This window comes from Coturnix japonica, chromosome 2, assembly GCF_054131305.1.
Source record: "Coturnix japonica strain WE chromosome 2, WE-NBRP24, whole genome shotgun sequence".
Lineage (NCBI taxonomy): Eukaryota > Metazoa > Chordata > Aves > Galliformes > Phasianidae > Coturnix > Coturnix japonica.
The window spans coordinates 98,191,792-98,219,063 of NC_140664.1; the positions used below are offsets into that span (position 1 = coordinate 98,191,792).

At 41.5% G+C, this 27,272-nt stretch overlaps 1 long non-coding RNA gene across 1 annotated transcript in view; it reads right to left on the minus strand.

Annotated features, from left to right (window-relative positions):
• Window positions 1-26,850, minus strand: part of LOC146762074 (uncharacterized) — a 63,898-nt gene extending 37,048 nt beyond the window's left edge. Inside the window, exon 1 of the long non-coding RNA XR_014942919.1 lies at window positions 17,570-26,850. This is a non-coding gene — a long non-coding RNA (uncharacterized LOC146762074). The remainder of the gene's footprint in view (window positions 1-17,569) is intronic.
• Window positions 26,851-27,272: the final 422 nt, after the last annotated feature.

Sequence of the window (27,272 nt, forward strand, 5' to 3'; positions counted from 1 at the left end):
AGGCGAACATTGGCATCTGAGCCACTGCACAAGAGGCTGGCTCCCTTGTTTGGAAGGATCAAATCAACAATGTTGTAGAACACTGGGGGAAAGGCTCGCTATGTTTCACAAAACCTACTAGCCCAGAGACAGCAAGCATTAAGCTGTTTCACATGAACAAGCAACAATCCTTAATAAAGTAAGGCTTGCATGCTTTCTCCTAACAAAACAACCAGTTACCTTTTCCAAAGACAAATTAGGAGATTTCATGGAGAGACACAGCAAGACAAGTTTGAATACTTTCATTTTCTTTAAATATGCAGAATCAGGGGACTCACTTCAATATCTAGAAGTGTCCAAGTCAGTTCAAATACTCCCATCTTTACACGTATTCTTGTAAAATACTTCTTTTCCTGCATTAGAAGGCTAAAAGAATCATCAAGGATCACTATATGAAGCCCTGCTGTTCGTTAATAATGATGCTTATGAGAGAATTAAGTACACTACTGTGCAGAAGCCAAGTAGTTCAACTCCTTTTACTCTCTATGGAATACTTGGAGAAATAACATTATTTCCTCCCCCCATCTTTCTAGCACAATTAATCTTCCAAAAAATACAAAAAAGAGAGTATTTACCCTGCTTTTTCCTCTCCAGAAAGAGGCACAAAACAGAAATCTTACTAAAATATCAGGTTTTAACTTCTTTCAAAAGACTGTTACAAGTTTTATCGAGTTCTACCTAATAGTCACGCACTACAGCACATTCCCAGCTGACAAGCTGAGCAAAGCTTACGAAAACAAAGCCACAAGAAGCAATTTGCAACAACCGACAAGAGAAATTGACTAATGAAATTCCACTCATCTCATCTCCAAGACAAATTTAATTGCTGGTGGTGTCACAGAATAAAAGGAAATACAAGGATGAAAAATGATTTCTCTGGGAACAGGCTGGACACTAGAGCAGGAGATCTACGTTCATTTCTCTTTCTGCTTGTATACTTTCTGATACAACTTGCAGGAAAACTATTATTTGGGCTGGGGCAGCAATGCAAAGAAGTGAAGGTTTGTTGTGTTGGGTCCCACACGTCACTCTTTGAAATACCCAATGTTTATAAAAGAAAGATAAATACACAAATCTCCAAAGCATATTGTGAATATTAATTAGCCAACAAATTTGGAGTACTTCAGGAATGAAAAGTGGTGTACATATTCACTGCTTTGCACATACAAAAAGCATTCATTTTTAGATCTGTAGGAAAAAAAATGCATTAAGATGTGGAATCCCAATTATTAAGCCTTTCTGCTACAGCAGGTTTTCAGAGTTATTTCAAGAAACAAAAACCATAGATTGTTAGTGTAGCTATTACAGAAGTCTGCAGCTCCAGAGGTCAGAAATAAAGTACAGAAGCTGTTAAAAATAGCAAGAGAAGACAAATTAAGTTTGGAATAATAATTGGGAAACTTTTCTAGGTCTGTACAGAAGAGCAAGTTTATCAGTTTTCTAACCGGAATAACGCATGATTCAAGAGAAGTCTAATTCAGCATATTCAATTCCAAACTGAACAAATTAAACTATAATTAAAACTCTTCACTGAGTTATGTGCCTGAAATGGTTATGAGCACATCAGCTCCTTCAACTATTTCTCTATATAAAACACCATCACAGAAGTACTGAGATGGTAAGGGACCTCTGGAGATAGAGTCCAACCCCACTGGCTGACAAGGGTTAACAAGAGCAAGCTGCTCAGGACTGTGCTGGATTTTAAGATATCTCAAAGTTGGAAATATCTCATCTTCCCTGGGCAATCTGTTCCAGGGTATGACCAAATTCATAATGAAGTGGGGTTTTTTTTCTTATATTGGAACAGAATTTCTTGTATTTCAGTTCGTGCCCACTGTGTTTTGTCCTTTAAGTGGGAACCACTGGGACAAGTCTTTCTCCATCTCTTTTAATCCTTTCCACTTCTTGTGAATCAAGTTCACAGCACCAACAACCAATGAAACCTCTAAACGTGCCATCTATATCAGAAGCCTACACTAAAAGAGACAAAGGCAGAAAAATCTTAGGAATGGTTAAGAGGGGACACCTGTCCCTGTTAGCCAACTAGACAACTTAACAGCTGCCACAACCTCCTACCATCTAGATAGTAAGCATGAAAGCAAAATACCTCAAGCATCCAGGAGAAAGGGCACATGGGATCGCCTGGTTCCGTGTCAGCACAGGCACAGCAAGCCATTACCAGATAAGTCAATACAACTGGCTTTGGTCTTGGTTCAGCAACAGTCTCTACATGCTTTTGGCACATCATTTGCAATTCAGGCACAACACAGGAAAGAAACACCTCCCTCTCCCCTTCACCTGAAGGTAGAGCCTGAGCATTTCTATGTTGCTTGAGGTACACTGGGGACAACTGATGGGAAACAGCCACCTACACACCTGTGCCCCTGCCCCTAAGCTCTCTTCTCAAGAACGCTATACCAGAGACTGCAGAGATCAAATCTGTCCAAACTACTTCACAGGAGACATGACTGATAGCCAGCTGTTCTTCGTGCACCGCCATGGAGGGCCTGGCTTCACTTTCAGCCACTCATTCCATGGCCAAGGAGAGCCAAATAGGCTGAGGACAGCAAACCCTATTCAGAGCACCTCTCCTCCAGGGGAGAACCACACTTTGATTCAGATAGGAAGAAGTGCTGAAATTCAGCAAGAACCAATCCAGGTGCTTCACTTGGACTTCTCTTTCAGGACTGGACCATCACCATTTTAAAACAACAATTCAAAATAATAAATAAAACGTAATGAACAATCTTCTGTTTTTAAAAAGCTCAGCAATGGTTGTCTCTCTGCTTTAGGAACCTCAGAGTTTGCATGTAGGTTCCCACGTCCCCTCCTTGCCTCCCGCACACAGAACGTACCCCGCAGCAGGACATGCTGCCCTCATTGCCAGCCTGAGGAACAACCACCACACTGCCACAGAGGCTGTTCCCTGGCCCTGCCTCAGCACCCTATGGTATGGGGTGGAGATATTTCACACACGCATCATCAAGAATACAGTCAAGAAACCCTTTTGACTGTAGAAAAGGTAGTCCTACACAATCCCAAAGCTAATAGTATTACATTTCCTCTCATCAGTTAACTGGATAGTCCATGTGGATGCTTGGACTGAAACCCAAGAATGAGCACTCATCAGGACAAACACATAAGTAAAGCAAAATATTTTGGTTCAAGTTCATGACATATTCCTTTACATCACCAAATTTGCAATAAAAATAATGTAAACCTAAATAATAAGTCATCAGCCCACACAGCAATATAGGAGGCATTACTTTCAGAGTAGCCCATAGTACCACATACACACTGATGTTTAACAGGTTTCAATAAACACAAGATGAGACAGTTAAAGGGCAAATGACAATTAACTTTTAACCCCACTTCACTCTGCATTACTTTTGCCTACCATTTCATGCATGGCACACTGACAGCTCCTGGAAAGAAAAACAAAAGCACAGTGATATAATTTTCATTCAGTCTATTGCAAGACAATCAAGGCACCACAAGCAGTTCTCATTACTAAAGATTCAAAAAAAAGGAGACCAAAGCTTCATCATTGAGGAGAATGACTGAAAAGCTTTCCTTTTTTCATGTTATTCTTTTGATATTCCAGACCTCCAAAGTACATGTAACTGCCAAAGGGGATGAGTCCTTTTACTGAAAAGCATATAGAGTATTGTTGTTGTTTTCTAAACTAGGGGGGTTTCATTCCAGACCTTTCTGGAATACGGCTGTTACAGTGGCAGCCTTCTCATCACATGGAATACTATATACAGAAACATATATTTACATATATATTTCAACAATGCAAAAATATAACAGATGTTGTTGACACTATGTAGGTAGAACCTTGGTAAGGAAATGGCCTGGATCTCTGCAGAGCTCTCAGACCTGGAATTTGCTAGTGTGCAATTACTGAACACCAACAAAATCACATCCCCTGAACTACATTCAAAGGGAAGGGAGGACATTCAACAGCTTTTACAAGTAAGAAAATACTGCAGTGGGAACCCACACAAGTTTTGCTTAGAAGCCAATTTACAGAGATACAAGACATTAAAAAGAACAGGTTCCTCCAAATAAGTTTCTTCATTCACGTTTAGGAATCAATTTAAATGCTTTGCACTGCAGCTCAAACAAGAGACTTCAGTGCTGCACTGGTGTAACATCTAATAAACTCAGATGCAGGTCTGCATTTAGTGGTCTCATTTTAGGATCTTGGAATTAAAAACAGAACAGGTGCAATCATCAAATAACAATGCTGGTTGAAACTGCTTCATTTAGTAATTCTTTCAATTAATTGTACTGATAAACTTCTTCTAAAAAGAAAAATCACAAACTAATTCTTGATCATGGATTGAGCAAGGATCAGCAACATTCCTAATAAAAATTAACGTCAAAAAGATGTTCTGAATTTCAATCAGCAACGAGCAGTCAAACTTACTGCTTTCCAAATATCATTTGTTTCTGCTTGGATTGCAAAAAACATCAAGAGCAAACAAAACAAGATCAAAGGCAGAGTCCACACTGCAGCAAAACTGGAAATAGCAACAGAAATCTCAGAAGAAACAGAAGTCAAACAATAAAAAGCAACAAGCAGGTAACTTGGAAAGTGTTTACAATTAAGGCTTTTTTGTGCATCAGCACAAATACCTTATTGCTGTTCCCCTCCCCCCCCCCCCCCCCCACAGTCACATTATTCAGTGAAAGAAATGAGCCTGGATTCAGAGCAGCTCACATCAGGTGTGTCAGAAAACCAGAGGAGAAAACAAATAACTGTTTTGATGGCATTGCCATCAGGAGTCTTACAGCTATAAGCAATTTGCTTTGTTCATTTTTATACCTGAAGTTAATGCTGCTGTCACCATTCAGGAGAAAACACACCAATTACCTCCCTTCCCTCCTCCCTATCCCAATGCTCTGGGATCTCTGAGTGCACACAGAACGGCCAGGTTGCTTACAATGAATTAGAACAGCAGCAGTATTCCCATCAAGTCAGTGGGTGTTGAGCCATGAAGTGTGACAGAACCTGGTAGCACCAAGGCAGAGGCTGTTAAATTAGGGGGAAAAAAGGCTGGGGTAGAAGGAGCCACTGGGCTTAGAGAAGCCTGTTGCAGAACCGTGGAAGGAAGACTGCAGCATTCCAATACAAGCAGGCTTTGCAGCCCAAATGCTCTTCAGATCACACAAGCCAGCACCACAGAGGCAGCAGACTGAACAAAAGCAGCGGGCAGCACGCGGATTTCATTGCAGTTCAGCAGTCTCTTTTTCCTTTGAGCGACTGCTGTAAAGAATAACTATCAGGTCAGCAGCCAGAGGTACAGGGCTGCTGATGAAAGCAACGAGTGCTATCTGTGCCCCAGTGCCTCACCAGCCCACATCTGTGCTGCTGAGGTTACAGAATGAGCTGGGAACCTGCACTGCAGCTGGGTAGCATGTGCTGGGCGATACAGTGGACACAGGCTTAAATACAAAGGGGAAGATGCACAGAAATTGAAACTCCTCCATTCAGGAGGCTCACACACACCCTCCAGAAGCCTTCAGACTGCTCTGCAGCCACACATCAAATGGTCACCTTTGGTTTTCTTTTTCATTCAGAGATGACAGACAATTAACAGATGTTTAAAGTGATGGCTTCAAAGTTCTACTTATTTATTTATTTTTATGTCTGAACAGTTTCAGGGCCCACTTTTTAATTGCTGCATCTAACGGGGGTGGGAAGGCAGATCAAAAACAGTACACTTTGAGGCACTGAAGTCTGTGCAGTTCCCAGCATTTCGCTATTTATTTCCATAGTGGGAAACTAATTTGTGCACCCCACTGTGCTGTGCACATTCAGAATCATGTTCTTGGACACCGTACACTGAACAGACTCATCCTTCACTTTAAAATTCTTTACTCACTAATGGCTCACCTGACACCCCTGGGAGGCTGAAGCCTGCAAACCAGCTGGAGTTGGGCCTAACACCCTGCCCTGCAGAACAATATAACACCCCTCACACTCTGCTGGAAATTGCTCAAAGTGGGGAGAATCTGACCACATCGGAGAATTCATAGGACCAATTTCTTGCATGCCTTATTACAGAATACATATCACAATGCAAATTGGCCTGAACTGACTTTCAAGGCATTGCAAGTGAGAAAAGGAGTAAAATTCATACGTCAAGAGAAAGACTAACCACTGTCCTTCACAAATCAAAGAATCATAGAATGGCCTAGGTTGAAAAGGACCACAATGATCATCTGGTTTCAACCCTCCTCTATGTGCAGGGCTGCCAACCACCAGACCAGAGCAACATTCAGCCTGGCCTTGAATGCCTCCAGGGATGGGGCATCCATAGCCACCATGGGCAACCTGTTCCAGTGTGTCACCACACTCTGTGTGAAAAACTTCTTCCTAATACTTAAATTAATCCTCCTCTGTCTCAGTTTAAAACCAGTCCCTCTTGTCTTGTCACTGTTCACCCTCGTAAACAGCCATTCCCCTCCTCTTCAAGTATTGGAATGCCACAATGAGGTTTCCCCAGAGCCTTCTCTCTTCCAAGCTAAACAAGCCCAGTTCCCTCAACCTTTCCCCACAGGAGAAGTGCTCCAGCCCTCTGATCATTTCACTGAGGATAAGGACAAGGCCTAAATCCTAAACACCTTCTTTACATCTGCCTTTAAAAGGCAGATCAGTTATCCCCAGGGAACTTTACACCCTGATCTGGAAGTCTGGGATGGAACACAGAATACACCCCCGTGATTCAGGTGGAGAAAGTTGGAGAACTCCTCCTCCATCTGGACTGTCACAAGCCCATGGGACTGGACAGGTTCCACCCCTGGGTGCTGAGCCAGTTGACCGGGATGGTTGCTGAGCTGCTCTCCACCACCTATCAGCATTCCTGGCTATCTGCAGAGGTCCCAGAGGATTGGAGGCTTGCCAATGTGACTACCATCTACAAGAAGGGCCATAAGGAGGATCCGGGGTACTACAGGCCTGCTCTTAATGCCAAGGAAATTTATGGAGCAAACTGTCTTGGGTGAAATCACATGGCACATGTGTGGCATCCAGGGGATTAGGCCCAGCCAGCACAGCTTCATGAAGTGCAGGTCGTGCTTGACCAACCTCATCTCCTTCTATGAATGGGTGACCAGACTGGTAGACATTCTAATGCACAAAGCACAAACTCATGTATGTTCCTGAGAAGGACTGAATGGGACAAGGCTTCCCAGGGTGTAGAAATGATCGAGGAACACAAGTCACCCTGTGCTTTTCGGAGTGCCCATAATTCAGCTTTCAGATGAGTGAAGCATCAGCCAAGCCCGTGGCACAAGGACTGCAGGCCCAGTAGTGCTGGACTAGCTCTGAACTAGACACTTTGACATACCATGGCAGCCATTTCTGTGGCTGCTTTTTTTTTTTCAGGTGATGACCACAGGCAGTTTTTAGTTATTCATGTTTCACTTTTTAACAGTAGGTTAACTGAGGGTCTGTTTCTCACAATCAGCAAGCTGGGTTCAGCTACATGCAGCAAATGTTATTCAGAACTCAGAACCAGTATTGGTGATAAAATAGTGGGGACCTCCTCTCTTTGTTCTATTTGACCACATAGGTCTTCTCATTCCAAGCACCTCCCTACAAAAAAAGAGTTGAAAGGGAAGAACTGGAGTGCACCATACTCGGAAGCATGTGTAGCTTTTAGCTTTCTCAGACAAGGAAGAAAACCAAATGAAAACACCATACAAAGTGCTCAAATTTTAGGCACAGGCAACAATGGCCAGCATCTACCCCACATTTATCATGTTTAGATATCGCTGAGTTGTTACATCCTTTATTCCAACTCCTCTATAAGCAATAACCCTTAACATCCTAATTTGCCTCTACTTCTTCTAACCTTCTATTTCCAGTTCTCTCAGAGCAGGAGGAAGCTCCCACATTCCTGTATTTCTTTGAAAGGTTAAATGCAAGGTAAAGCATAGCTGCAGTCCCACAGCACCACAGGGGGGAAAACAAGAAGAACGAATGAAAATAAGAGCTGGGAATAAGTGGAAATCCCTTAATCTAGTTTACCTTGTTTCATCTTTTCTCCTGATACCCAGGAAGAAAGTGATCACCTCGGGAGGAAGGGAAAATAATAGTTCAATAATCCCAGTTTATTCCTGGGACTGAGTCCCTACGCTGTCTCTTGTCATTTGGGTGCCATTAGACCACAGCCAGCCAACCTGTGACTAATTTAAGAAGTGCAGGTGTGGCAATCATCAAACAGCAGGCAGCAAGCAAGATGGGCTCACTGCTCTGGAAAGACCTTGCAAAACAAATGTGCATTGTTTCAAGCCGTATAACATGGTGGAAAGAAAAAGACTGCACAAGGCTGACGGTCACCTCACTCCTACCTGGCCAGCTCCTGGGTCTCGAGGGAGACAGTGCACTCCCCTTCCTCTTGCCCTTGTTTTAAGATCTGAGTGTTGACCTGAAGTTAACAGACAGACGATGCTCTGGTTATTCAGCTTCAACCCTCACCCTGGGACTTGGGGATTTTGTGTGCATATGCCCATTACCAATTAAAAAGTAAAGCTGAAAATAATGATTCAAAGACAACAAGAGCCTCTTTTTATGCAAAATAAAACTGTGAAGCAACTTAAATTACTGGAAATATTTAGACAACAGCGGATCACCATACATGTTCCAGCTGACAATATTTTGCTTTAGTACTAGTAAACTATTATGATAATGCAAGGAAGACTCTTCGTTTACAGTTTTCAGATACCAAGTGTCACCTACTGACATCTGCAGTGAATTCCTCCTGGAACCTTTATTATTGCTGCTGTTATCTCCTATACAGGTGAGATGTTGCTTTCCTGCCCCAACCTCCTGGAAAGCATCTGCTTCTTACACTGCACCAGCAACACAAAGTACTGCACAGTGGTCCCAGTGCTGATTCCAGTGCTGGTATTAAAAACACTATGTGACCTCACAAAAGTAAGATTTCTATCAATTAATATCCCAATAATTTAATCCATTATCATCTGCAAGACTGAAGTTCCTTTATCTTTAAGTGTTCAATTTTGGACATTGCTGTTCTTAAAGCCAAGACTGCCATAACAAGATGTCTCTAGGATCCAGGGTTCTGAGGAAAATACAACTGTGGTACTAAGAGACACAGAATAGTAACTACCTCCATTTTCTTCATATTTCCTTCAGTATCACCAGGGTGGTTTTGGTATGTGTAGTTAACTTATGACCCCAGTCTTGGACTCCCCTTGCCAACTTGAAGTCAATCAGCATAAAATCCCAAGGAAACAGCTATCAATGCAGTGCAGAAAGTCTGACTATGCTAACAACAGTAAGCATAAGAAAGAGCTCTTATGATACTCTATAACTACTGTAACACTTTTATATTCGATCACATTATTCCTTGGCTAGAGGCAGAGGCCACTCAGCATTGCTTAAGTGTCACTATTTCAGGACTTCCATTGCTCAGTCTCTCAGATAATATTCCCATGCAGAAAGTCTGCATGTAAAAAAAAAGCCATATAGATATGTATGTATATACACACACATGAATGCTAGCTTATCAAACATCAATGTTATAAAACTTTTTAAAAGCACAGCAGAAGCTTGTCAATCAAATGGTTGGAAGAGAGAGATCTTGATATTTCCTCCCACCTCCCTTAAATATAAGCATGAATATATTACTTTGAGACAAAAATAATAATGCCTTTCTTGGCTCATGTTTTATGCAAAGATCAGTTTTGGTAGATGAGAGTTATCTTGTGAAATAATTAGGTTCTCTTCCTGGCTTTTGGACTTAAATAACCTTTTGTATAAGTACAAGTTGCTTAACCTCACTACAGCTGCCTTAAAACTCCAGAAGAGGGGAAAAACAAACAAAAAACCCCATCAACATTCAACTTCAGAACACTTTCAGGAAGCCTCAGGTAGAAATCCTACGTACATACATTTTGATGTTTGATGTTCAGTTTGATGTCACTGGCACAAACAAGGCACAGTCATGTGTGGGCTCTGAAAACAACTGATGTGGCTGATGTACCTGTTTACCAGTCGGCTACTTCTATTACTGCTGCACCTCAGTAATTAACCACATGGCTATTCCTCATATACCAACTGGCGACGTTTTAAACCAAGCAAGAGGAGTTTGCACTGAAGTGGATCTGCAGAGCCCACGTTGAAGCAGCACTGCTTCAGGGACAATAGCAAAGAGGCATCAATCACTACAGCCGTTTCTGAAGTTCTTATGTGCTTATGCTCTTTGATCAGATACAAAATACAACACACCAGTAAGCAAGCATTTTTTCCTTTTTTTCCCCTGCAATGTCAATGTTCATAAAAACACAGTAAGAAAGACAGTGCATCTTTTTACACTATTAAACAAGGATTCATGTTTTTACTCATACTCATTTCCACTGGGACAAAAAAAAAACCAACGTTCTTATCCATTAACACAAGCTTTTTTTTCAGCGTGTTCTCATGCCATTAGGGGATATTTTTAAATTTTACTTATTTATTTTCCAGAAGCACTTGGACTTGAGTAAACAATCCCTTGCTGTGAGCTTTCAAACAGAAGAAGTTGAGTATCTGCAAATTCTCTCTCTCTCCTGTGCCCCTTACGCCCACATTTGAAGAAGAGGCAGTTTCTACAGCACAGCAGAATCCTTTCCCCCAGGCTGCTACTGACCCCTGCAGAAATGACCATTCTCTGTTCATTAAATGGGAAGCTGAACCTCTGCAGCCACTCCTCTCCTGCAGACGACTCCCTGTCAGGCTGCCAATGGTGTGTGCTCAGCACCAACCCTGACTGCACATTTCAGTGGAAGCTGAATCCCATTCTCCATTTCAGCATATTACTAGAAGGAAAAAATGGTGGACTACATGAATAATGCAAATATAAAGAGGTATCTTCAGCAGAGAGCATCTTTTAGTGCAGTATTTTGCAGGACCTCCATAAAAATACATAGCAGCATCACTTGGCACAAAGAAGCTTTACAGATAGCAGAAAGACAAAGAACAAGCTCTCAACATCTTTTGCTTCTCTGGAACCCATGAAGTGGGGTTTTTTAATTGTGTTTTGGATTTGTTTTAAAACTAAATTCTCCTCCCCCCAGTAATTAGAGGAATAAAACCAGTACCCTCTCTCCAAGACTCCTCAGATCTAACTGCTCAGCTCTTTCACATTTACCTTTATATAAGAAAGGGTCGTTGAAAGAAAATGGAGTCTCTGTGCCCAGTTCACCTGCCCAGCAAGGCAGAAGTGACAGAAGGTGGCTCTCTGCCTGTGCCCGTAGCAACTGCTGCATCCTCCATGGAGCAGCAACACTGCAAGCACTGGAGCGCTGCTGAGCAAGAACTGATTCTGCAGCTCTAAAGCCAAACAGAAAGTGTGTGGAAAGAAGATATTGATTTGGTTTTAATATATATATGATCTGTAGAAGGATTTACAGTAAGGTAGATGAAAGGATGCTCAGTGAAATGGAAAGCATCTGTTGGCAAAGCAAAGTTAGTATATATGTGAAAGATTTGCTTTATTGGGGGGTTACATAACCATTTTGCTTATTGCTGTTCTCTACATTTTACCTAGGCCAAAATTAATAAAAAAGCCACAAGCTGTTTTGAAACGAAGAGTTCAAAAGCACATTAAAAACAAACAAACAAAACAAAAATCTCCTTTTCCTCCTCCATAGGAGCTAATGGAGTCCACCTTGGCACACAAACAGCCTTTCTCTTCTGAGACAAAAGCTTCTTTTCTGCTCCTGCCGTGGTTTTTCGAAGCTCTCCCTGGATCCTCTGATGTACTCTTGGCAAAGTGCTCAGCTCAGCAGGAGCCAGCTCTGTACGTGCAGCCCCTGCTGCACAGCAGCTGCTCCATGGCACAGCAGCCAGCTGGGCCAGAGCACCAGATCCAACTCTTTCCTGGTTTTGCCAAAGGTTAGCAGAATCACAAGCAGATCAAAGTGGAAATAATGGAAGGTACTATGCCAAGTGTAGCTTAAACAATAAGCAAGTTAGAAAACAGAGCTCCAGCCATTCTTTCAGAGATGAATTTCATCGGATCCCTACCCTCTCTTTAGATTTAGAAAGAAAAAAAAAAAAACAAAACACCAGGGTGAGAGGGAGGAGAATGCTGAAGATCTGCCTCCTCAGATGGAATTACTTTCATGAACTCTGTGTGAAAAAATATAATAAATAAAAGAGCATTAAAATTGGCCTCTAGAAACCACAGGACTGTGACGGTCTATGCCCATCACAAATCTGGTCACAGATTGCTGCTGGTTTGCCATATCTCCACCTGCAGAGAAGCCTCTGCTGCAGTACGGCAGATGAATGCACAGCGCTGCAGGATGGGCAGGAATCCAGCACTGGACAGGGCGGGGACAGAACATTTTAATTTCACTCATGCACGCTGGCTTTGAAAATATTTGTATGGAAATAATTATTGTTTTATTTAAGAGAGAGGCTTCATAATTACAACTCTGAAAACAATGCGGTTCTTCTACAGTGAATCAGAAAAACGTGCATGTGAATCAAGCTGCATTTATAGAATAGCCAGACATGTTTCTGGAAAGGGAGATATTTGTGGGATTTTAAAAATGCTCTGCACAGAAGCAGCAAAAAAAAAAAAAAAAAAAAAAAGGAAAAAAAGTCATGTACTTTGTGTAACAATAATAATGAGCTCTTATGTAATTCAGCATAGAAACCCTGCACAGAAACTGTAACAAATTAATTGGAGATCTTTGTGGTCTAAGAGGAGCTACAGAAAGGTTTAATTCTGCAGAATCTCAGAAATCCCTCTATGACACAAACACACAACATGGGGCTGGTGGGAGCACCTTGCCTTGTTCTGATCTCACACCAAGACAAAAATCAAGAAGTTCCTATCGCTATCCTTAGGAAATAAATCCAGGTATGTGGAGAAATCGACTGTGTCATCCACCATCCTCCTGAGGAGACCACAACCACAGCAGACACCGCACACCTGTTACACAAGATAAAAGTACCACCGTGCACCTTCTTTTAGAGGGAGACAGAGAACAGCACAGCAGGAGTTCTTTACAGCAGGACTACTTGAAAGTCTAGACTCTGATCACAAGCAAGTACTGCACGACAGGGCAGAAATCACAGGCATCACCCGAAGTCCTTCCAGAAAAGGTACTTCTAAATTTACGCAGCACTCTGGTAGAACAACTGAAGGACCACTTGCAGTCAGCCAAGATGCAGAAAGATCTATAATGCAAACCACCTCCCTCAGAGCAAATGCCTTTTGCACCTCCATCCAGATTCCTTCAGGGCACATTTGATCTAAGAGATGACCTTTTTTATTTCCTCCGGCACTACACCTAAAAACTGGTATAGTGGGAGTATATCAGGTAGCAGCAGGCAGAGATGGGAGTGAAATTACCTGGGCCAGCCCTGAATCATAGCTAATAAGCCCTAATGGACCAGAGAGCTGGTCTAGATAAGTACACAGAGAATGCGAGCATAGTGGTGTTGTCTCAGCTTTTTCTACCACTTCGCCCATCCCAGCCTACTGCTATTCCAGCTAATGGAGTGCTATCTGCCTACTTAAATCTCAAATCCATACATTAATGCAAACCAGCCAAGTGATCATTAGCCCCAGAATGGGACTCAGTCTGGAGTGCCACGAACACTGAGCACTGGAATAACTCCCGGACGCACTTTGCATGTCATGCTTCCCTGTCACAGTTTCATATAATAACCCATTTCTTTGAACATTTTCCCATTCTTACAGTCACACATTGTTTCCTGTTCTATAGTGGAAACAGTTTTGTTCACACAACATCAGTATCACCCCGTTTTGGGGGCAAGCATTAACTCATTTGGTGATGGGTTGGCTTGATCCTTAAAATATTTTCTATTTTCAGATATAGAACATTCCTCCTATGCCGAGGAGAATATGGGACAACCACCTGAGCTCTCCTTTTGCCAGAAGTAAGAACAAAGGACTACACAGTACAGAATTACACCCATCCTCAGCAGAACTGATTCAGGCAGTAAAAGACCTTGCCAGGCAACCACTGACTGCTCCCTTCCTTTCTCTGGTCAAAGGTAGTATTTGCCAGCAAACTCATGAACTTTCAACAACCATATTGCTGCTGAACTGGAGACCACCGGAACCATCATGACACAAAGGTTTGGATTCACTGACTCAAAATTAATCTTTGCATTTCATCATATCTCAGCTGGCTGGGCAGTGTTAGAGGGTTCAACCAGCCTGACACTCTTCAAGATCATGACAAAAGCCACACTGCTCTATTTCTGTCCCTCACAGCAGTGGGGATCTTTCTCACTTACTGATTTGTAATTATGATTTCTTAGCTCAGTCCCTGTGCTTACACACCAGCCCCAAACTCAAAAAAGCATGTCAGTGAACATTCAATCATTTGGTCTATGACTAAACAATCCAAGGGGCTGGTTTATTTTTGTGCATCATGACGTGGTAGGCTTGCCCATTTGAAAGCAATTTGGTGCTCGGTGAACACTGTCTGCCAGCTCACGCATAGCAGAGGTAGTGTGTCAAAAAAGATACACTACAACTATCCATGGTACCTCTCATTTATAACATCACATCGCATTATGTCTGGTTACACTATGTCAAGCCACATCATTATCCTTGTGTCAGTGCGATGATGATCTGCACTCTTTTTTTATTTCATTTAGTATGAATGACCCATCTGCAGCAATACTGGAGACCTCCCCCTTTCTCTTGCATCTCCAAGGACTTCTCCAAGATTTCTGTTTATTTTGTGTTGAGTGTTTTTTTAATACAAATGCTAGAAACAAACACATACCTTCTTATATCAAAATGCATGCAGATGGTTTGATAAGGGTCTTGCCATCCAGTCCCTCCGGAATGCCATTTGAAAAAGCAGGAATGGGAAATGGTATTTTATTACTTCAAAACAATAATATTAATAGTCTTTGTTCTACAATGTACCCACACCTGACACAAGTGGATTACAGCACTTTGCAAACACTAGTTTTAAGAGACTAGCCTAGAATAAAGGTTGGCTTGCAAACATGCTGGGGACAGCTGTCCTACTTACTTGCTCATCTGATTTCCTCAGGAGCAACGTGAAATATATAAACACTGCCTGAGGCCATTAAAAAACTGGTAGTAGAACTGTAGCAGCATTTAGGAGTAGTTCATGCCACCCTGCATACTGCAGTTTTCCATTTTTTATTACCTTTTATCCTTCCCATCAGCATCCTGCTTAGATCAGCACAACACTAGATAAGGGATTGGCTTTATCCTGGGCAGTTGGCATGATGAGGAATAACCTGGGGATCCAGACATGCTGTAATACCTATGGTCAGCAGTAACTTTCTGGTGCCAGATATGTCCTAACACAAATACCTGCACACATACATCTTGAAATATGCATCTGCCCCAGATTAACCATGCACCTGGATATGGTGCTAGTGAGCATGTGGGAGAAATCCATGAGAGTGACTGCAATCATCTGTATTTAAGGCATCTATCCTCAGTCTTCAGTAAGGTCTTGCACTGAGTTCTGCTACATTTATCTCATACGTAACTGCCAAAACCTGAGACTTGCTATGTTTATTGTACTGACAACTCAATATAATATGCTACTTAGAATATCTTCAGTAATACATAAATTCTATCACTTGTGAAAACATACTGTAAAGAAACAGAGGTTACTACTGTTTTTATTTAACTGTAACAAGACATAGCATCCATGTGAAAAATACAGGGTTTATTACAACTCAAATACTGAAGCGTTTCAGTGTTCAAAAGAAATATAATTCTTGCACAAATTTCATTCCACAAAGCTCATTTTTTAATTAAGGTCCTGTTGCTGGTTCAACCAGCCAAAACAACAAGTTATCTTAGAATTTTACATTAAAAAATACATATATAGTATCTTCACTGAGCAATAGAAAACAATAATAATAATAATAATAACTTGTTTTATAAAGTAACAGTGAATATCTGAGTCCAAAAGCTACATTATGCTCAAAGCATGAAATATGCATTCCACTGTACATAAGCACAGGAATCCAACTGCAGTCAAGAGCAGAGGATCATTCATTCATGGAACTTCACCATAAAAAGCAAATCTGAAATTACAGTCCACCAAAACAAGGCCTACACTTTTTTATGCCTTTCAGAATGCTCATTTGTGAAAGACTAAGGTGAACGAACAAGAACAGCCCATTTCTTTGTTCATACATACGTAAGTTGTTTCCATACAACTGCAATAAGAACACGCTTACAAGGAGCATCCTTACCAATGAAGAAGAGATGAACTGCTCCACAATTAATAAGGCTCTAAGTAAATACATAAGATGACAATTTCACACATATGACCCTCAAGAGGAAACATGTGCCTAACAGTCAGAGGTACTTGCTAGACCACATCTCAACAGGTATCTTGTCAGGAAACCAGAGACAGCTCAGTTCTCCAGTCAAGAGAACTGGACAACACTCAGACCTGCTGTCCATGTGCCAAGCCATTGCCATGTGTTGCTGAGCATGTTTCTCATACAGCTAGCAAATAATCCCCGTATCTGGATCACACTGTACTAGGTACTCCCCTTCAAGACACACAGCATTTAGATCATTTAGGACTGACAGAATAAGAAACAAACAACTGGACACATTTCCACAGCGCATGCCAAGCGAAAACTCAGTCAGGCTTGGTATCTCGCATTAGCAGGTCCTTAAAAAGACATGACATAATATTATACTCTTCTAAAACAGCTCAGACTCTGTTTCCCAGAGCTATGTGGGAGGCAGGCATTACCTCACCTCTCCAGGCCCTCCAGAACACAGAAGAACTCAGTCACTGCCCTGAAAACTCTCATGAATCCCAGGGGGGAAAAAGGCCATTGGGCATGCAGGGCAATTCGTGGAGGAGATGCACTAAAAAAAGGTTGGTCTGCTGCATTCCGACCCGACCATTGGTAGTGCTGAGAGCAAATACAAGTTCTGTGGATGAGGATTACCCACTGAACTATTAACACTTATGAAAGCTGAGCAAGGCATTAGCCTAGAAAGCTCCCCAGCATTTCTTAGCTTACATCACAGCCTCACCTTCATTTAACCTGGGCTTGCTCTGCTACTGAATAAAACCTCCCACACAGCATTCCTCCCACGTACCTCGGAGGAGGGTAAGAAAACATGGTGCCCTCCACCACAACCCACAAGCCCCACCATACCTGAGCAGCACCAGGAGGGTGAGGGGCTCCCTCAGCATCCTCAGACGAGGGATGAGGCAGGCCCTGAGGACACAACCGAAGGGGCAACTGTGTGCAGAACAAGCCTCCAGGCAGTATGGGAGAGAAATGAGGCAGCAGAGCTGAAGCCAAGGACTTGGGTCAAGGGAGCAGACCGGATAACCTCTCCACTCCCCACCCCAAGGGCATCATTAAAGGCTCCTTTATGACCCCAGAGACTGGGGAGAGAGACAGGGCTGGGGGAGGCTGTTTTGTTTTATAATACTGATGAAACAATGCATTCAGTCCACGTTGCTGACTGAGAAATGGCTGACTCACCCCCACCTGCAGCTTTCCTCAGAAGACAGTAAGCCTTGGACCCAGATCAAGCATGGAAAAATTCAGCCTGAAGGGTTAAAATCATAAGCAGCAGATAAAGGAGTCTGAATTAGGTCTTTGGCCATGTATCACATTCAGCTTCTCCTGTTGCATTGAATAAAGGTACAGATTAGTTCCTGTGGGAAGGGTTAATAACATCTTTCATAACATCTTGCCGCTAAATGAGCCTTGTTTCAATGCTACCTATGCCGGGGCTTACTTGGATGTAATTCCATTGCTCCTGATTTATTCCAGTTCAAGGGAAAAATGAATGCACCCGTGTGTGTCTGGGCCTCTTTATGATTGCAGTCTATCAGAAAATACATTGAAATGTCAGGACCATAGCAGCCTGTCAGCTTTATTTCTCAAATGCCAGACTGCTGCATAAACTCACAAAATAGTTTATGGCTTAAACAAAACTCGCCTTTTATTATCCAGAGCTTGACTCTTCCCTGATCCCTTCCGTGGCATGTGGTGCACCAGTTTGGGGCACGTTGTCACGCTGTACCTGGGGTATCGTGTCCAGTACTGGTCCTCACAAACAAAAAAGGACAGATCAGAGATGGTCAAAAGTAGGGCCATGAAGGTGATCAGAACGCTGGAGAACCTGCCCCATGAAGACAGACTGAAGGAGTTAGCTCTTTTGATCCTGGAGAAGACACCAAGGGGCCTCCTTATAGAGTTTCAGTCCTCAGAGTGTAGGTACAAAAAACATGGAAACCCTCTCTTCAAAAGGAGCCACATGGAGAAGACAAGAGGCAACAGGTACAGACTTCATTAGGGGAGGTTTCATCTTGATATTAGAAAGAAATCTTTCACAGTAACACCAGCCTCTGTCCCCAGGGGCATGGAAGAGAAGAAGATGAAATCTTCTTCATCATCATCATATTTCAAGATACAGTTGGATAGAGTGCTAGATAATCTCATCTAGACTCCCTTTTCCCACAAAAGTTTGAACCTGATGATCTTTCAAGGTCCTTTGCAACCAGTGCTGTTCAGTTATTCTACAGATGGAGTCCAAGGCTGCTGTGATGCAGGCGCAGCATTGAGAACAGGCAGCAGAGATATTTGTTTGCTGTTTCTCACGTATCCCTCAGCTACTCTGACCAGCATGATTGTGTGGTGACCTTTCACCACAAAGCCATCTAGGTAAAAGCCAGCTCATCTTTCTGCCAGCCAGTTTTAAAGGATGTGTTTAATACAAAACTGCTGCAACAACTTTGCCCTTGCTGTTGGGTACCAGCAAACCTCCAGCACAGCAATCTTTGCAGAAAGGAGAAAGGCTTGATGTTGTACTTTTTATAGCTTCCAGTGTAGAATTTTAATTTCAGTTTGAGCAGTTTAGTTCGAAATGTCTAGAGAGAAATCTGGACTGTGCCTGAACATGGCAAAATCAGCTACAAATATATCTCCAAAAGATTGGAGTTGGATTCTTTATATGTTTATTTTTTTGTGTTGTTTTTTTCTTTTTAATTTATTTTCAGACATTAAATCTTTATGATGTTTCCTGCAAAAGAGTAGTTAAAAATAAAATTGTAATGAAAAGAAATATCGCTGTGTTATCTTCCTAATAATATACTGAATTTCTTCTGTAATGATATATAAATTTCTAGCACCCTAAACACCATGCCATCTCCAAAGGTCATTTTGACTTTGTTATTTGATAAAAAAAGGGAAAAGGTAGAATTCTCTACTAATGCTTTATTTCTGTGATCTTAAATTTTAACCTTTTCTGGCTATTATCTATAAATGGATGCAGTTTTCTATATAATGAGCTGGAATCTCAGTGGATTTAAAATAGGCATAGTTCACCGAGTTGAACTGAGCTATGCCAATTTATGTCCACTGAAGTTCTGGCCCACCATTCATAACCCTTTCAGCAATTTCTAACTAGCCTGATACATTCTTTTGCTGTTAATCCACACTTCTTTAACGAGCAGCATACCAGAGCTGAAGCTCCATTCAACTGTACTACATATTCCCTAAAATTCTTAGCAACACGATATAATAATATCAATTCAGGACATCCTCAGTTTTCATTAAGGCCTAATAGCTTGATCTGCTCTGTTACTTTCAATGTGGCACGTGCTTAAAGGCAGTAGCCAGCATCTGACATTTATCTTTGACTTTCAGTCTACTCACTCTATAAAAATCGGCACAACCTGTTGGGAAATTTCATATGTAATTGTTCAGCTGATGCTTCTCACCAGAAAACTGCTCCAAAGTCTTTGCTTTACAGAACTTCTTTTATGTCACTAAAACTTGAAGTTTTTCTATGCTTACCTTCCACAAAAGTATTTAAGTCAATTCTTTGTCTTAATACTTATTTCCTTTTTGGCATGGGCCAAACTCTATAATATGGATCCATTTCAGCCTAGCCGCTTGGCACCTTAAACAGCATACAAAGCAGAATAAGTTATCTCAGATTTGGATATACTTGCCAGAATTGATATATTCACTTATACCATTAGGTCAACATTTATAATAACAATTCTTATTATATTGCATATCTATTATTATAAGATTATGATCTAGCAGTGCCTAGAGGTCTCAGAAGAGGCTAACTTATCATCCAAATAGTGAGAGACAGTTTTATACTCCTGGAGAAACCACACACAATGAATTTGGGTTATTTAAGCAGCTTCAGCATACCTTCTAATTTCAGCCTCTGGACTTGCTCCACACGTCATTCTGAGACACAGACTGTGAGATGGAAGAAGATCATTTCCCAGTAGTGATATTAGCTCGTTTCCAAAGCAATTTTTAGTGCCTCCAAGTCTAAACGCCTATAATGGCTGTCCCAGGAAAATAAATGGACCATAAGCAGAAACAAGACAGGTTTCAACCGAACAAGGAAATTATATGTGAGTTCGAACTCATTTGAGACCCAGATAGAATGGAGGGCTTAGGAACACGTCTCTGATCCATATTTATAGTTGGGTAATTGAAACTGTAATTTTGCTGAGTTTCAGTACTCCATCATCATCTACATTTAATTTCACTCTCCAGGGTGCTCACTGTAGTGTTAAAAATACATACTAATAGGAGACTTTACAGACAATACAACATAGCTGAATGAGAGACCCCAGAGCTGAAGCCATGAAGAACTTTGGAGAAGAGAATGATGGAGAAGTTCTCATTACGCCTAAGCCACTCACTGACTTCTGCAGAAGACCTGTTTGGGCTTAACTCTGCCTTCTTTTCCAGACTGAGTAGATGCTACCCTACCCTGCTTATTTTTTCCCTTGTTGATGCAGATATGTCTGTTGGAATCAGGCACACAGTTATAGAAGTGCAGTGTTTTAGTACATGTCTTTAACACATCGCTCAAAGGCTGCATCTGCAAAGAAACATACAAGACTTTTTCTTCTGATACAGGAGCGTAACAATGAGCTGATATTGGGATTACATGGGGTTCAGAGTAGTATTAGAATTGTAAATATATGTATTGTAATCACATAAGAATAGGCTAATATTAGACAATAATAGGCCAGCACATATTTCTGCATGGAATGTGTCTTCCAGGTGTACTGGAGGGCATTTTCATACTGTACAATAGCTGTTGTTCCTTTTGCCTGCTTTTGTAGAACCCACAAGTCTAAAGGGCTTCTCATTCCAACCTTTCCACAAATGTTCAGGGCTACATACATGACTTTTCTCCCTAATTTTCAACCTATTTGTCTGTTCACCCCGACCTCTGCTGACAGCTTCCTGCCTCATTTACTGGAAAACATCCATGCTGTGAGTAGCATGCTTGCAAAAATAATGGCCTCTGTATGCCCTTCATAGTATGTATGAAAATATTTTTCCACTATTGAATGGATAGGCAAGCCAGACAGCAGGCAACAACATGGGAGAAAGGCAACCATCTACTGAAAAAGTCCAGTGAGAGCTGATGAACTTCCTCTAAACAGTGATTCCATGCAATAAAGGTGTTAAAGTTTTGTGCTAGTACAGAAAAGAATCTAAACAACTGATCTTTCATGAAGGGGCTTCTCATTAGCAACTTCATGACAGAAATCCCCAGGGGTGTTAGGAATCTGTAACATAAACCTGGGCTTAAAATGAAAACTTTTGTCATCTTATATAAGGACTCCCTTAATTTCAGCCTTGGCAGAAAACAGCACTACCTTCCTCAGCTGCCGTTTCTCTCTAGACTCTTTTTAAAAAGACCTCAGACAAATCTAATACACGTCTCACTTGCTCCAGGCACTCAAACCTTTGGAGTCACAAAAGCATTTTGGCAATGATATTGCTGAGCTGAAAGCAGATTGGTAGATTCAGTAAGTGTGAGAAATACACACATGTGTCTGAAAGGTTTAAAAGAAAGCTAACAGATGTGAGACCTGTTCTTACAGTCTAAGTATCACATAGAAAAACAGCATAAAAACACAATTAGCAATTTTGTCTTTACAGATATTACATCTCCACTGCAACCTATTCAGTGATTCACATGCCCAGTATGAACACACATTCTAAGAGTCAGTCCACAGTCTAGTCTTAATTACACCTCATTTTGCACTTATAAGTTTAAAAACATATTTTGGGCCATTAAGGGATCCCAGGAACTCTTACCTATGCTGAAAATTAAAGTAGCGCCCTACTGAAGCCAGAGGGAGTTTTGACACAGTCTCCTGAATCTCAGCCCTGGCACTCACTGTGAGCTAAACTAAAGCTGCAGTTGTTGCTCTGGCAATCTGTTACTTCAGAAAAGGAAACTAGTGGCTAAAATGGAATAGTTCTGTGCCAAAAGCTACGATTTCAGTTGTTTCTCAACTACCATTCCCCCGTCTAAATACCCTTCTAAGAGATACTGCATTACCAAAGTCATTAGCAAGTCATTTTATTTCCATTATATCCGCATTTCCATCCAGAAATAGAGGAGAAAGGAAATCGGATCTCTTTCTCACCTACACACACTGCATGTTAATGTGACTGTGGTATTTTTTTACTTAGTATTAGAGACAAAACTCCCTGGCACTTACCAATAGCATACCAAACCCACACTGACTGCACACGTACATAAACACAAACCTAATTCAGTCTTGTATTAAACATCCCCCTTTGCTTTCAAAAAGATATGGGGGGAAACTGCAGCTCATAACTCCAGATCAAAAAGACCCTGCCTGCATAAACTGTGTTAAGAAAACTCTCTTGGCATCCCAGAACGATGACCGGTGCTACATGTGCTGGCCAAGCTCACTTGCAATGAGGAGAAATGAGGGCGCCTACCCGTGGACAACGTCTGAAAGCAGAACTTGGGTAATAGTGCAGAAGGAATTTTCCGACCCGGGCACCATGTAACCTGGCATCTGTTCAGTCTGCAGGGCCTACCCAGATGCAACTGAGATTTTAAATCAAGGTTCATTTTGCTGCTTCAAACAGTATTTTCACATTGTTTCATTTTATTTATTTGTTTTGGCACGCATCTTGACTTCAACCCAATTAACATTCTCTTGGCTATATCATGTGGTTGGCACAGTTTAAACCAGCCATTCCTTGGAGCAGAGGTATAAAGTGACTGTTGCATGCATAATTCCCTGAAAGTACTTAGTGTCTGCTCCGCACGTTATGAACCACCAAGTTCAAAACACAAATAAGGGTGGAACCACTCCAAACATCAGTCACCTCAGGCGTATTTTGCTCCTTCTTTTGATCAAACAGATTAAGACTACCACAGCTCAAACATGGAGATGGCATACCTAATTGAAAACCTTCCTGAGCATCACAGGAATGCCAAATAGAGCTTCATACGTTGCAAGGTAAAGGACATGTTCTTAATTAACTCAGTGCCTGATTGAGTGGCACTGCCACACCAACACAAAGGACCAGCCATATGAGTGCAAATGAAAAACGGATGTACAAGAGAACAAAAGCTAGTTAAATGAATAGCTTCATCCAATGACAGGAACAAGCTACTTGCTTCCCCTTTAGGCCTTTGTAAATCTTTCTCCTAAGTCCCAGGGTAAGTAAGTCCACAGTATCTACGAGGTACGGCCACTTATCTGAAGCGAATTCCACCAATGATTATGGAAAGCACCATTTACTAAGCTTAGGGCAGGTCGCATTTCAGAACTATTCTAAAATTGGATGTGGGCTTTCTGTGGGAACAGAATGGTCTTGCTGAAAAATGGCATAACTGGAAACATGCCAGTTCAGAGGAGCAACAACATTCTTGTCTCTAATTCCATCATGACCCCTGCGGGACACAGGGCTTGGCACCCTATGCCCACATCCTCCTCTTTCTGCTGCACCTTGAAGAGATGTCTTGCTAATGAAACATGTGCCTTCCACATGCAGCCATTTCTCATCTTCTAAACACATTTAATATAGCCTACACTTTCCCTTCAAAATGTTTAAACTACTGTTCGCGTAATCAAGCTGCAGTCAAATAAACACTAGTGCGTTTCTATCAGGAAAGAATAACAATATAGAAGCGTGAAATTTCAATCATCACAAGCAGACAGATTTAAAGCTGACATTCTGTCAGAGCTCCTTTCCTTGTAGGAATTTCGATGAGGAATATGTAGCAATCCAAAAAGTCACATAGTAAGTTGCTCTACTCTACTAAATGGCTCTAGCAGTGTCAACATGCAAGTGAGCTAACACGGAGCAAACCAAGCCATACATTGTTTGTGTCAGCTCAAATAGTGACTGCCCTAAACGTGCACCTTTATAATCTCCATAATCAGTAATTGCAGTAAATAGTGTTATCTACAGTGTGGAGCCAAGTTTCTGGCCAGATCACAGGTCCAGATGTCTACCAGGGCCATGTCCAGACTACAGACTAGGATGAGCTCCTGTCTCTGTTTCATGCCTAATTTCCATGGGGAGGAAGCTGGGCATATGGATTCACGCAAGTCCAGTCCGCCCCTTGAACTTCCTGTGTTTCAGAAACTGGGAGATAATCACTTGATGTAGCTTGTACAGCCAGACTCTGATACTCTTATTCTTTCACTGACTACGTGCATGTTGAAGCACTGTACAACTCCACTGGGCACAGACTTTCATCCTCTTTACAAATCCTTTACTTCATCTAGTAAAACCTGCTCAAGAGATTGTTGTAGTATCTCAGGTCCTGAGACAGTTGCAGAGGAGCTGTTTTGCACAGCATGATTTCATTACAATTTCCAGGATCACATCTCTAGAAAGAAATAAAAATAGGTGTGAATGGTCAAAGACGTTGAGCTTTAACTAAATGTTTAATACTGCTTTCCATAGCAGGGTAGCTACATTATTTTTACTTTCTCAGGTTTCTCAGTAAAAAAACAGCCAGAAGTAGGCAAAATACTGCTCATCAGCTGCTTTATGGCAGATTATTTACAAACACTATCTTGTAGTATCATAAGGCTGGGGATCCACAAGTTCACATCAACCACCAAATCTTCCCCCTTAAAAAAGCCATCCAATGTTGCCTCTTACAGTTGTCCTGCCTACAGGTCAGGGTTTCATTTCCAGCATTTTACTCATCTTGCCGATTGTCCTTAAAGTTTTTCCTGCTTTCTGTCATCTTTTGTGTGTTGCTGACACTCGTGCTACCTGTAGAGTGCTCCTATCCACTGTATTAATAAACAGTAATATTTCATAGCACATCTGAACTTTTCTACTCATGCTGCCTGCAGAGGCATGGGATAGCACACACATTGACTGGTGTAACCATGCAACAGTGGGTTGTTTAATTGTACATTCCCGAGCAACCAGGAGCTACAAGAATGAAAATCATTGCAAGCTCTGTTTGAACCAGCTAGACACCCTGGATTTGAGTCACTCATAAAGTGGATGCAAAACTTCTGGGACTGCTTTTGCACTCAATCTGTCATTCTTTTAAAATGATTATTTTCTGAAGTGTTCAGCACAATACTCAGTGGGTGCTGAATTCTAACTCATTGCCAGGGCATCTAGAGTTTGACAGACAGTAATGCAGGCATACCTACAGAAAGAAGATACTTGAGAATCAAAAAGCAGAAGACATTTTCCTTTTTTCACACTCCTCATGCAGACTTATTATGCTCAGTGGTAGAGATAAAACAGACCAGTCACTTGTAAGGGTTGCTGCAGCACAAAACGTTACAGTTGTTTGCACTAACCGGAGCACTGCAGTGGCCATTTCTAACTTGTTATTAATGGTTATAGGACTGATCCAAAGACCACTATAAGCAATTGAAAGACTCTGACTGACTGATGGGATTTAAAACAGCCCTGAATGCACTCATCTACGCGCAGATTTCTGTTGGGAAATCAGCGTGGGTGTAAATGGGAGTACACAGACCGCTCAAAGCCACTGTGATGAGTGAGGTTCTGCAGCTAAGGAGTTATTTCCAGTTTCACTGAAGAACAAATCTGGAGGTAAAGATAAAAAGTTAGGTTGTTTTCATTCATCTTCTGCTTAGGGAATGTTTTTAATCGTGTTTTTAGGCTTTTTTCCCCCCACCAATTTTCATTCTTTTCTATGCAATCCAAGGTTCTTCTACCACAGCAGCAAGAATTACTGAAAAATAGCACATATAAGATAGATGGTAAAAGGTAAGAGCTGACAAGATGCAGCCACATCACAAAGGAATCCTTATGGACATCCTTCACATCCTCCACTTCCATGCAGCAGTAACCAAAATCATAATATTCTTAACATGTAGGACTTCACTGTGTGTGATTCCTCCCGAATAACTAACATTTGTCTCTTTCAGGCAGTTGGTATTACATAAATCTATGGAGTTCAAGATACTGCTCATTTAAATTTCTTTATTTAGCAGCTGAGCCTTGTGCCTCTGCCATTTCTCCTGACGCATTTTATTTCTGAAAAGAGTCCTAATGACTCTCAGTCTCTCAGTGGCTTGGATTAGCAAGGAACAGAGAAGATACCAAAGATCCGTACCTTTGCTGATTTTAGCCCCTATCTTTGCAATCCCCTGCTTAAACTACTAATCTGAATTATGTGGGTGCTTTCTAGAGCCCCAGTTCTACTGGGCTGGTTTAACAGAACAAGACTTTAAACCAGTGAAAGTTAAATTTCAGTTCAGTATTCACTGCATGCTTCTAAGCACCGTTCCTTCAAAAATACCGGCATTTGCAAATCTTCTGTGACACTTCACAACATTATTTCTCCCCAGATTATTTTAATTCTGAATTTACAGCTGCGGGCACAAAGATGGGAATGTTTGGGGATGATTTCTTCTGTCCTTAGTTAATTAGCACGTGGAAAGACTGTCATCCCTGGAGCATGGATGGCTGGTTCTGGAATGCAATCAGATTTTCTAACAAGTCTGGCTGCAGATGGTCCAGATTAATTTTTCTTTGACTTCAAATGTAAAAAATAAAATAAAATCATGAGTCATGGAGCTGCTGTTTTTACAGATGGCCCAAATGTGACAGTGCACAGCATTCCCCATGAAGCTAATACAGAATGCATAGCTCATTTTGGGATGTCAGCATCTTAACCTGTTAGAAGTGCATTAATACCGTATTCATCCATCAATGACAGATCTTCATCCATTGATTCTGTGAAAATATTACCAGCTGAGGACAGTCCTGAGCAAGTAATAACAAGGTTGCCCAAGGAAGATACCTAACACAGCTCCTGCCTCACAGTTAGAAATCCCCATACTACAGCACAAAACAGAAGGAAAGATATAATAACATGGCACATCTTTATCTTCACCAATATAAA